The sequence below is a fragment of the Phoca vitulina genome, unplaced genomic scaffold (assembly GCF_004348235.1).
Source record: "Phoca vitulina isolate PV1807 unplaced genomic scaffold, GSC_HSeal_1.0 scaffold18, whole genome shotgun sequence".
In the NCBI taxonomy this organism is placed as follows: Eukaryota; Metazoa; Chordata; class Mammalia; order Carnivora; family Phocidae; genus Phoca; species Phoca vitulina.
Window position 1 is genome coordinate 7,843,099 of NW_022589721.1, and position 13,407 is coordinate 7,856,505.

The following is a 13,407-nucleotide window of genomic DNA, read 5'->3' on the forward strand; positions in this document are numbered from 1 at the left end:
ATATATATATATATACACACACAATAGACTATTATTCAGACTTAAAAATAAGGAAATTTTGCCATTTTTGACAATATGGATGAATAAAGAGGACATTATGCTAAGTGAAATTAAGCAGGCAAAGAAAGACAAATACTGCATAATCTCATATATCTATATGGAATCTAAAATAGTCAAACTCATAGAACCAAAGAGTAGAATGGTGGTTGCCAGGGTCTGCAAGGATATCATTCCCAGGCTTTATTGTACAACTTATTATCTATAGCTCCAATTTTTATCACCTTTTGAACTTTTCAGAAGTGAAAAGATGACTGTTTTGTGTTTTTGCTCTTCTGAAAAACATTATTGACTAGATGTTAGTCTTATGCATCCTTACTTTTGAGTAGTCAGTCCTCCAATTTTCAGCTAAATTGATTTTAGTCTATCTCCTGGTATAACACAATATTGTAGATCATGCAGTTTTCTCAATTAGACATGCTGTGCCTCTCTGTCCTACTGTTTTTCACCTCACTTGTACACACTTAAAAGATAATTATTAATCAAAACACAATTATTTTCTTGCTTTTCATAACAAACAATAAATGAGGCTAAGTGGTTGTGATTTTTCTTCAACTAGAGTGGGAAAAAATGGGTATGTACCAAAACTAAAATATAATCCATACTTAGTGACCACAGCTGTTTCCCTTATAAAATAAAAGATATTAGTAATTTAGAGACCATAAATTTTTTTAATGTTTCCTATTTCTGTATGTTTATGATGAAGGGCACTTATGATGTATGAGAATAAACCCATGAAAACAGATTATTAAGCACATTTTATTCTATATACTTATAACACATTATATCTACATACTACACAATTAATTAATGCAGTATAGTTTTATTCTATAGCTATTACATTAGGAGATTATAAAATTAATGTAGGATGATTATATATAATTTTTTTTATTTTTCCACCAGTGGAAAATGGATTATTCTTCTAAATGTTCTATGGATTATTCTTCTAAATATTCTATAAAATTTATTCTAGTATATTATCTTATTCATCATTAATCCACAGTTATTAACCTACTTGTTATACTAAAAAGAAAAGGTTAGTTCACCTCAAAATCTCAAAATCCACAATCTGGCCACTTCCAATCTATCAGTCCCAAACTTAATTTCCAATAAATAGGAGCAATATCCACCCTGTTTCGTGCCAGAATCCCTTTTATTCCCAGCTCTCAAAACAAATCTATATCCAGATTTATTTGATCTTACCACATGAATATTCCTTGAACCTATTCAATCTTCCCTAGGTCTACAATCAAGTCCAAGTTTCTGTCTGTCTGCATACTCCCAATTGACCTTTTATCTGTTCTTGTCTTTTCCCAAACTGTTTGTTACAGTGCAGTGAGAGTTGTCTTCTAAAAATGCAGATTTAATCATGCATGCCATTTCCAATACTCTTAGCCTATAAGGATTCATATCTCTGCTGGCTTCCATGACCCTACATAGTTGGGTTTCTTACTTCCTGGATTCTGCTAGCATTGGTTCTCTTTCAGTTCCTTCAATTATCCAAGTTCCTCACTATTGTAATGCATTTGCCTTCTGCTTAGAACATTGCTCATGCTTTACTCACTCACTCTTCCTCTCCCTTCCCATACACACTACAAAATCATCTTCTCCCACTCTCCTTTTGTTATTTCACCAGCAAGTGTGACATAATTGCCTTCAGTAATTACTTATCACACATGGTAAAGATATATGAAATCTTCGATTAATGTCTTCTGCCATCATCCCTACTGAACCTTAAGCTTCAGTAGGACATGGTCCATCAATGGGAAGTTTTGTGACATATTAAAATATTGTCAGAAACCTTGGTCATATAGAAATATAATCAAACACCAATGAAAAGTGAATTGATCTTATTTTTTGTTCAATTTGTAATCATCAGATTATTTTATGATTTCAAATGCATCTTATGCTGTTTCTAACACTACTTCCTTGAATTAAAAATTTCTTCAGGTTTCTTGCAAAGAAGCCCCATAAATTTCTTGAGAGTGTTTATTCCCTTGGGAGTATAAAACATATAATTCTATCACTTAAAATTATTTATACATGTTTATTCAGCTACATTTCCAAAAACAGTGGCATTATTTTCATTATAGAATGAATAACTATTATTACTTCAATAAAATTGTCTTAGAAATGAGAACATTAGATTTACTGAAGTTTCAATTGAAGCTTATCCTGCTTTCTCCTTTGTATTGGAAGAAAATATTCAAACAAAACACATATAACTATTGGGTTTGTATGTAGATTTCTTTATTTCCCTTAATATCAGTGTAAAGTTAATTGTGAATTTATTAGCTTGACTTTTCTTTATGGACAGACTGTTAGCATATATTACAAATGTAATCATTTTATTATTGTGATCAATTTACACACTTGGAAAACATCAAAAGAAGATAAATATACAGATCCCTCATGACCTCATGAGCCCATAATCTGGAAATATTTACTCTTCTTCTTTTTTTTTTTTTTTTTTAAGTAATCCCTACACCCAGTGTGGGGCTTGAACTCACGACCCTGAGATCAAGAGTTGCATGCTCTACTGACTGAGCCAGCCAGGTATGCCCCTGCAAATATTTACTCTTGAAATTTAGTTTGATTTCTTTCCAGATTTTTAAAAACAGCTTTTTTTACACTTTTATTATTTTGTGGTATAATCACAATAGAGCACATGTAAGACACTTTTAACACTTAAAATTACAAAGTGAATTATAAAATAAATATTTTCTCATGTCATTTTAAAGATTCAAATTCCATGTGCTATAATATTTCACAGCCCTAATATGTTACTTAAGAACAGAATGATGAATATGCTACATTTGTTATGTATTTCACTGGCAAATGAATATGTAAAAATTTCTAAAGTTTACTGTTTTAGATATTGATATGGTGAATATATCTGTGCATTTTGACCACATATCTATTTTCAGATATTTCAAAATTTATCTATTCATTTTAGTTATAATAGTTAATTTAGTTAATATGTTGAATCTCATGGAAGATTATGAAATTTTATTATAATCATAATTGGGTCATAGTATTATCAAGGTAAGCTTTTTTAAAAATTTAAATTCAATTAATTAACATATAATGTATTATTTGTTTCAGGGGTACAGGTCTATGATTCATCAGTCTTATATAAAACCCAGTGTTCATTACAACACATACCCTCCCCAATGTCTATCACCCAGTTACCCCATCACTCCACCCTCCTCCCCTCCAGCAACCCTCAGTTTGCTTCCTGTGATTAAGAGTCTCTTATGGTTTGTCTCCCTCTCTGGTTTTGTCTTCTTTCATTTTTTCGTCTCTTCCCCTATGACCCTTTGGCTTGTTTCTTAAAGGTAAGCTTTTAAGGTGATGACTGGTTGAATAAAAACTATATTTCTTTTTTTATATTTATTGTTTTCTATTTTATTTCCAGTATAGTTAACATACAGTGTTATATTTGTTTCAGATGCAAATAAAATACAGTGATTCAACAATTCTAAACATTACTCAGTGCTCATTGTAAGTGTACTCTTTAATCCTCATCATCTATTTTACCCATCCCCCACTCACCTCCACTCTGGTAATGATCGATTTGTTCTCTATAGTTAAGTGTTTATTTCTTGGTTTGTCTCTCTCTCTTCCTCTTTTTTCCTTTGTTCCTTTGTTTTGTTTTGTTTTAAAGATTTTATTTATTTATTTGACAGAGAGAAACACAGCAAGAGAGGGAAAACAAGCAGAGGGAGAGAGAGAAGCAGAGGCAGAGGGAGAAGCAGGCTTACCGCTGAGCAGGGAGCCCTATGCGGGGCTGGATCCCAGGACCCTGGGATCATGACCTGAGCTGAAGGCAGATGATTAACGACTGAGCCACCCAGGCATCTCTGTTCCTTTGTTTTGTTTCTTAAATTCCACATATGAGTGAAATCACATGGTATTTGTTTTTCTCTGACTTGTTACTCTTAGCATCATACTCTCTAGCTCCATCCATGTCGTTGCAAATGGCAAGATTTCATTCCTTTTATGGCTGAATAATATTCTGTTGTGTATATATACTACATCTTCTTTATCCATTTATCTGTTGATGGACACCTGGGCTGCTGCCATAATTTGGCTATTATAAATAATGCTGCAATAAGCATAAGGGTGCAATTATCACTCTGAATTAGTGTTTTTATATTTTTGGGGTAAATACCCAGTAGTGTGATTACTGGATTATAGGACAGTTCTATTTTTAACTTTTTGAGGAACCTCCATACTGTTTTCCACAGTGGCTGCACCAATTTGCACTCCAACCAACAGTACATGAGGGTTCCTTTTTCTCCACATCTTCACCAACACTTTTATAAATAGTAGTATACATATATGAGTTATCATTTCTCTATAATATTTCAAGTGTTATTTTCTCTATTATCAACATTTATAAACAAGTGAAGAGACAATTGGTCTTTTATTTGTTATGCTTGTACAGATTTTACTGTTGAAAAGCTGACATTGTATAAATCTGTCCAAAATTTACTCTATACACGTCAAAATTATTTTACAAAATGTGTATGGATTGAGCTCTCTTGACATCCAGACTTCTGTATCAGTATCATCATCTAACATCATCTAAGTGATACCACTTTGGTCCACAGCACCATAATCTCTTTCCTGCATTATTTCAGTAACTTCTTAAGTGATCTTATGGCTCCTCAATGCTCCCTAGAGACTATTCTCCATTTTCTGCTATATTCTTTTTCTCTTGAAATGCAAATCATATTATGGCACCCCTTTGTCCTAAATTCTCCACTAGCTTCCAATATCATAGAGAAAGCCAAAATCCTTATGTATGTGGTTTCCAAAGCTGAGTGCATTAGAATCATCTAGGCTACTTTTTAAATTGTGTTTTGCTGGACCTTAACCCAGATCAACTGAATCAGAATTTCTAAAGTTGGTGACAGGCAGGAGTATTTCTTAAAAGTTCTCCAGTGATCTTGATGGGCATCTGGGTTAAGAACCACTGACAATTGTGATCAAGTTCCTCCTTTTTTCTGACTTTATCTACCCCATTCTTTCTTACCCATTTCACTGCAGCCATTATGGCTTTCTGACTAGTTCTCAAACTATTAGTGCAGTAAGACCCACCCCCAACAAAAATTTCCTGCCCTGAGATTAATACTTTAAATGGTTCTAGTCTGATCTTCCTCTGGTTGCACTGTTCCCCCTAAGTGGTAATCTGTGGAGACAGAGAATGTGCCGACACACATATCCAAAACAGATGGGATTCAGTGTCTGCAGACACTTGGAAATTTTGTTTCCTGGTTACTTCAACTTCCTATCTTCCTCTCTTAAACAGCTTTCAAAATCCTAATGGAAAGTGGATGTTTCGGTAAGATTTAATATATATATATTTTTTTTTAACTAAGTAACAATAGAAAAACATCCATAGTTTACTGAGGTACTTTGTTAAGGCCAAGAAAAGCCTTTTGCAAAAAAGGCAGCAGATCTCTATCTAGGCTAAGGTAGATAACACAAACTTTGCCCAATCACAACCTGTAATATCCCATCCCTAGTGTGCAAGCCAGTAGCAATGAGACAGAATCCCAATAAGTCCATTCATCTGTGTCCACTTCAGGCACTGCTGAAGAAATCTCACTTTTCACCCAGAATACTGGTTCTGGTCCATATGGATCACAAGTCCATTTGGGGAAATTTGTATGCTGAGATTTTAGCTTCCCATCAAAACTGCACTTAGTGTGGCCATGAATACCTAAAGGCTCCTTGATGTATCCCCTGTGGCCCTACTTTGTTTTCAGTTCCACTGGCTTAAACCACAACACATTCTCTCTGTTGAAGAACATGTAATGCACTACTGCCATCTTAGTAAAAATTTTGAAAGGATGACCACTCAAAATAACTCTTGACGACCATTCTGTCTGGATCCACTGACAACTGATGCCTGTGGTAATGAAGCTGTGCCTCCCATTGCTATTTTGTTTGAAAAGTAGCATAGATGCAGGAGGAAAAGTGATTGGCTATATATTGTTACCACCAAGGCCATGTTAGCAGACAGGAAATCTCTGAAATTTATTTATCTGTTGCAGTGTGCTGAGAGAATAAAGGTGAGGCTCAGAAGAGCCTGAACCCACAGTGGAAGATCAGCCCTTCTAGCTTTCATAGGCTCTGTGTTGCCAGGGTCCCACCATATTCAGTACTGACATCTTCTGTTCATCAGGTAGTAATGAAAATGCAATCAATGGTGTGCTCCTTGCTTGAAGCACTCAACCCGTGAGACAGGGACTTCAGATATGAAGTGTGACAATCAGCCAACCTCAGTTCCTTCAACCTCTTTTTTTCCCTCAGTTTCTTTAAAAATGAATTTCCTAGTATTAGTAAAGTTCTGAAACTGAAAGATCAGAGCATAATCTTGAGGAAGGTTTTTCTTAGGGTCCCATGAAGACGTGCAGAAGCTCTGGAGGCCTCTGTATTTTTGAAATCAAATACTTGCAGCCATGTCACAGGGGGGTCTCTACTTCATCTGGAAATGGCTCTTCCAGTCTTTTTTATTTGTATTTCTCCAACATTGTTTTCCTCAGCCTTTTCATCCATTTTCTCATCATACAGATCATCACATGTGAGCTCTCCTATAGTCAGTTTCACATTCCTCCCCCTGCTCCTCTTCACTACCCTCATCCTCATGTTCCATACCATCATATTGATCTTCCCCATCACTTTCACCATCCTCATCCCAAATCTATTCAGCTTGGTAATTTGATACCCCTTTGGGAGCTTTCTTTACCAACTTGGAACTTTCCTTCAAGAAATGATTTTGCCTTGTTCAGCTCCTCTTCAATGGGCCAGGTTTGGTCTTCTTCCTTCAGATCTGGGATAACTTCTGTTTACAAAGATTCTTGTCTATCAGGGTCTGCTTTCGTTGGGACCTTAAGGTCTTCCTCTTCCTCCATACCAGCTACAGCATTCGTAGCACAAATCTCCATTGCCATAGCTGGTCCTTTTGGGATTTGACCACCACTCTAGGATTTAAAGGGAAAGGGTCCTAGGAGCATTTATCTGTTTCATCTGGAAATCACCCTGTCCAACGATATGCAGCAAGCTATTCACATTCAGAGCCGGCTCACGAACAGAGCCTGAGATTTTCAAGGTGCCCACCAAGTTCTTCTCTTCACTAGGAACAAAGTCAGCAGCATGTGCAATCAGGTAGGCCTGTCAATCTGGAAAGGCAAGATGTCATTGCTTTTGATTAGCCAGCTGCCCGAGTAACATCTTTACCTCCTCTCGAGTGTCTACAGGAAAAGTTTGTCATCAGGAAGGCGCTTCTCTATTGCTTTACTTAGCTTCTTTCTGGCATCTATTTGTTTCTTCAGTGGGAAGCCAGAAACCCCTTACGCAGCTAGTATATAGGTGGGAAGGCCCTGAGCAGGAAAGATAGTGATCCCCAGTGCTGTCCCCAGCCTTCTAGAGGATCAAGGAGGAAAAGGATGGTATTTGTCACTTTAGCCATGTCTAACATAGTGTGCAGATCCCTGGCCTTGTAGATGTGAAAAACCACTGATGTTTTAAGGGGTGGGGGGTACCTAACAGCATAAAGCTAGTGGTGTTTCCCCATTCAGTCAAGTGTACTGTTCCAGTGTCCTTATCCTGAAGCAGCAAAAGTCCTCTGGCAGGGAAGTCCTGTTGTGCAGTGGAACCACCAGTACCCAATGAGGAGGGCCATCCTTGCTGCCCAGACATCTCTTCTCTGCCAGAACCACCTCCTTCTTCCGCTTTCAGAGCTGGTTGGCATGACGCCTCTGGTCTACTCTGTTGAGCTCTTTTCTTCCCTTCTTGCTTAGGATTTTCAGTGCTAGACAGCCTTTGCCATCCTGCTGCGATGCTGCCTGCCTTTATGAACTTTGTTCTGCTGCTTGAATGGGCCAGAACAGTGGGTTACCATGCCTCCACTCAGGTGTATCCAGTCAGCCTGTGTCAGGCTGTTTTAATCAGAGATTCCAAGCCAGTAAGAAACCTTATGGGATTATGGGTACTGATGAAGTCTACATAAGTCTGTAACCCCTGCATCTGCTGCTGTCTCTGAAGTCTCACAGTGTCCACAGTTTGGAAAGAAAATGGATATGACATGAAGTGAGGAAAGAGTAATGGCAAATTGGAATATGCAAAAGGGAGCTGGAACCTTGAGGTAAAACTGCCAATGTTGATGATTTAGACAACCAGCGAAAATGCTGATGCACTTGACCATAAAACTTTACAAAAACCACTCCCAGGATTTGGAGAACCTGAAAGAAGATATCCGACAGGAGGTAAAGCATCTGCAACTTAGCTGCTTCCCCAGGTCCACAAGGCATGTCAACACCATCTCGACATACCTGATATGTAGGAAGAGCACCTAACCTTACTTGCTGAGCATTAACACACTGCTGTTTCACTGCGCCTTCTGAATCTTCTGCAAATTTCTCTAGGTTAGGCCAACCTCATCCCAGAACTATGAAGGGACAGGAATTTGGAGGGAGACAGTTCTAACTAAACTAAATCAACATAATTTAAAGCCCCCATAATCAATTTCTTGTCACCTTGGCCAATATATACACTACTTTAAACTATACAAAACTTCCAAATAAAGGTAATGGCAAAGTGATGCTTCACCTTTAATGATGCAATTATCCCTCATAACAATAAAAAACATGCTAATCTTTTCCCAAAGAGGATACAAAACATTTTAACCATTTTGGTGTAAAATATATTCCTCTCCTAGCTGAAGCACATTCCCCTTGATTTCTTAAAACTCAAATTTTGAGATATGAGGTCAGCTTCTATTAACACTTCTTATGTTTGACAGGAGGAGAGTGGGAGAGGGAAAGAAGTAAATATTTTATATATAACCAAATATGCTTATATTGATATAAGGAAGAAATACAAATAACTATTGTAGACCTTGTTTCTGCAACTATTCATGTGGCCATAGCCAGTATTTATAATTATCTTCTTTTCCTATCCATTCATGATTCTGCCCTCAGTTACCACGTTGGCTGGTTGTGTTTTCCTGTCTGATGCGGATGATCAAACCTTCATTCCTGAAGGTTATGGGCCATTAGCAGTCCTACTGAATTTGGGTTGTTATAGTTCCAAATTAATTTTAAGTACAGGATATAGGAGTACCAAAAGGCACTCCAGGGTATCACTTACATCCCAAACAAAATCTTCGTTATACCACTGTAAAGTAGCAACCTAATTTCCTAAGAATACAGTAACCCTTAATGTAAACATCTCACCTGGTAGAGTAAGTTTCTTTAATTTTTGATTCACTGTCATTAGGAACCTAAAGTGGCCAGGTGGCAAATTCAAACTGCAATGTATTGGAACCCTTGTTGAGTCCTCTGGTGAAAGTATTCTCCCATGGGAACTAATAAGTGTGTTACAGAGCCCAAAGTTCTGTGCACTTAAGGACAGAAAGTAAAAATTTCACTAGTGTATCACAAGGGAAAATAGGAATGACTCTCATTTTCAACCTTGGTAAAAGAGTTGGCTTAGCAAGTCCAAATGATGGATTTGTTGCCTACTAAATCCAAAACTCTCAATAAACATCATGCTTCTTTCTTAGTAGTAGGAGGGGTGGTTAAGATTTATTATAGTGATGCAGTCAGGAGGCACAGCTAGACCGAAGAACAACACACAGGTGGCATCTGGATGAGTCCCTGGGTGGGCTTCCTCATGCTCTTTTCTGCCTATGAGGGGTCACACAGAGTACACTTTTCTCCCATCGACAGAACTGAAACAACATATGAAATATTGTTTACTATTAATACTCATTAGAGACTCAGGGCCCAAGACTTTTATTGGGGACTAATCACATAAGCACTCTCTTTTTGGCGCATACCAAAATTCCAGACTCCCAGAAGGAAAGCAGGTATTTAGGAGTAAGTCGCCATTCTTGCACAAATGGTCTAGGCACTGTGAGCCACCCTAATCAATTAATTGTTGACTGGAAGTACTTCAAAAACTAAGTTACCAGATGCCAGACAAGGACCAACCTTCTAAGCAGGCTTTTTCTAAGAACAGCAGTCTCAGGTTGACTACATTAACTCTTCTCTGCACAGTACCTATCTGCTGTGCTGCAACTGACATTGATACCAGAGTATTCCCAGGCCAGATGGTCTTTCGGGACAGGATTCTTCTGCCACCTCTCTGATATTTGTGGGCAAGCACCATGTCTTTTATAACTTTAGCTCAATTTCTTCTTTTTTAAGGCAGTTAAGCAATAACTCATCTAGATTTGTACATTTTAAGTGTATCCACAATAACTTAAAGAGTAACTCATGCTCATAAAAATATGATAAAACTATGAAATATTCTGAAATTCTGAAAAACAGTGATAAAATATTTCTATAATTGTTCAAAATATATTGCTTTGAAGGGTTCTCAGTGAATCCTCAGTGCATGACTCACTTAAGAAATGAATATAAATCTCCACTTTTTGTTTCAGCAGTTCACAGAATACATTTTCTTCATTCTTTCACCACATTTATAGTTTGACTACTGGATGCCTTGCACACTGTGCAGAGTTTACAGGAGCAATCAGAATAGGCCAAGTCCTCATTGTAAAGTAACTTTTTTTTTCTGGAAGGTAAGGGGGGATAGGGAAAAAAAGGCAATAAACAAGTAAAAGTACTACAGAAAATTTCAGATAATATGCTGTGAAGAAAAGGAAACACTGGTAACATAAAAGAGTGATTCTATCCAAAGGAAAGTACCTCTGGATAGATAAGATTATTAGGGGTTTCTTTGAGGGTGTGATTTTTGAACTGGAAACTAAGTGACAAAAAGGCCAGAGGAAACCTGAGATGAGAGCTCCATGAAGACACTGAGGAAGAGCAAGCTTCACATGTTGGGGACTAAGAAACCAGTGTGAATGGAGCATAATGAGAAAAAGGGAAGAGTGGTGCTGGATGAGATCAGAAAAATAAGCTGGACCCAGAATATGTAGGGCTTTATAGATATATAATCAACATTTATTATATAAATCTGATATGTCAATTGTTTTAAGCATGAGATTTGCTTAATGTAGTTCACATTTTGGAAACTCTCTTCTGTGACTAGATTGGACCCTCCAAAAGTGATGGAATGTAGAGATAGACTAGTCAGGAGGACATAATAGTAGCCAAGATAAGACATAATGATACCTTTAACAGGATGTTACTCTTTGAGAAGGAAGTGGCTGCAGGGTATGTTGGAAGTAAAACAGAAAATAGGGCATGTTATATATATTGAATTTAGAGGTATATGAGTGGAAACCAAATCTAGAATCTCTCCTTGGTTTTGATTCTGTGCAACTGTGTGAAATGTTTTGCCACTTAGATGAAAAGCCTGGGTTAGATGTAGTTTTGACAAAGAGTTAAAGAGGTGGGAAGTCATGGGTTATGTTTGGACACGTTAAATACGAGATTACTATATAGCATCCAAGTGAAGATATTGATTAGTTTGAACCATATAAAATTGTCTCTCTCTCTTTCTCTTTTTTTTTTTTTGTAAGTTAAAACTATCTAATGCCATCAATTTCATGTGGTTTTACCACCTACTAGTATATAGTTGTATATATGAGTCTGGAATTCAAGGGAAAGCTTAGATTTAGAGAGAAATTTGGGAAGAATTGGCATATTGATGTTATCTGAAGCCATGAAGCTAGATGAAATCATATAGGAACAATGTATAAATAAAAAATGGGCCCATAGGTAAGCTAGGAACACAATAATATTTATAGATCAAGAATAGATGGGAAATACAACAAACCTGAGGAAAAGCAACTGAAATGAGTACATTTTTTTTTTTTATATTTCCTTGAACAAAATAGCAAAACATTTTTTTGGGGTCTGATCTTTTGACATTTCTGTTTTCCATTTCCTGTCATGTTAGAAAGATAAATACAATTTTCTGAGCAACTCTGAGTCTGAGAAGTTGGCTCTTGATCCAACAAAGAACCATAGTAAGTCTTTTCAAATTTTTACAGCCCTAGTATTTACCTACCTGCAATATTTCAATGTTTTATATGCTGTTGCAACTTCCAGCAACTATTCCATAAAGTATTGACGGTTTAGGGTAGACTAAAAAAAGTACACAATCATAATATATTCCAATGTTACATCATTAAATTAATTTGACAGAGAACTTTCAAACCCATATTTACTTCATAAATGGTGGAATGTAAACTGAACATTTAAACTTTCTCTTTTCTTCACTGTATTGTTGACTTTTTCATGTTTATATTCAGAAGCTTGTTCTAGGGCAAATGTATACTTGTTATCAAATTTAGAGGGCATCTCTCAAATTCCTTACAGTTTGTTGTAAAAACAGAAATGTAACATGACAATTAAATCATTTGGGATAATATAAAACTGACTTAGGATGAATTTGGATAACCAGACTGAAAAAATGAACAATAACAAGGTAATTGGTTAGCAGACAACAGGCTACTCAAATAAACTGATGGACACCACTCTGGGCATTTCAGCACTGGAAACTCAATTCTGCCACCTCTCGCAAATGCCACCATTGAAACCTTGACTCTGTCAACTTGAATAACTTCTAACTTCTCTTGAAATTTGTGATTCTCTCTTAATATTCAATGCCTAAGTAAGGAAGGCCTGATTCAACAACGCAAGCTCATATGCGTAGGACCTATTAGAGTGTGGGTATAGGATGGGGCCTTGCCTCCCACCAGAGACACCAGGAAACTAGGGATACTTCTAAATTTAAGAGATGTTTAAATTATAGCTAATCAACAAGTGGCAATTATCTAGTGTAATGAACTTTTTTCCTCCACCATCTACATGTATTCCTCTATTTATACTTGTAGAATAATTGATTCCATATAACATAATACAAGTGTTTCTTACACCACTGAAACAAATTCCATTTCCAAAGGAAGATGACCTAAAATTTGATTAATTTTGCATCCAGTTTTAAGTACAGACTCCTTAGGAAATCCTTATTCCTTTCTATGGAAGAAAGTTGGCTACAATATAGAAATAAATACAAAAACTAACAAGGAATTAAAAATGGATAAAGGTTATAGTCCTTGGTGTTTAAAACTAAACATGAGGCTACAGTACATATTTACAAATTGCCTCCTCCATCTCCCATTTCAGATTCTTCTGGCTTTGAGGCAGCACCTCAATTTGTCAAGCTTTTGTACCCACTGGTATGATCTTTACTTTTATTAATGAGAATCTGTGATTTTGATAATCCTGCCTGTATAAATTGCAATAACATTTGGTACTCCATGTAGTTGTACTAGTGGGTACTTTAGAGGATCATCTGAGTTCTATTCATATTCTTTATTCCATTATGTAATACTTATTTCTCTGATAGTGAGAATTA

The 13,407-nt window shown here is 36.5% G+C and overlaps 1 pseudogene; it reads right to left on the reverse strand.

The window, feature by feature from the left end:
• Window positions 1-5,564: 5,564 nt before the first annotated feature.
• Window positions 5,565-7,972, reverse strand: LOC116639580 (annotated as a pseudogene).
• Between the last annotated feature and the right edge of the window lie 5,435 nt (window positions 7,973-13,407).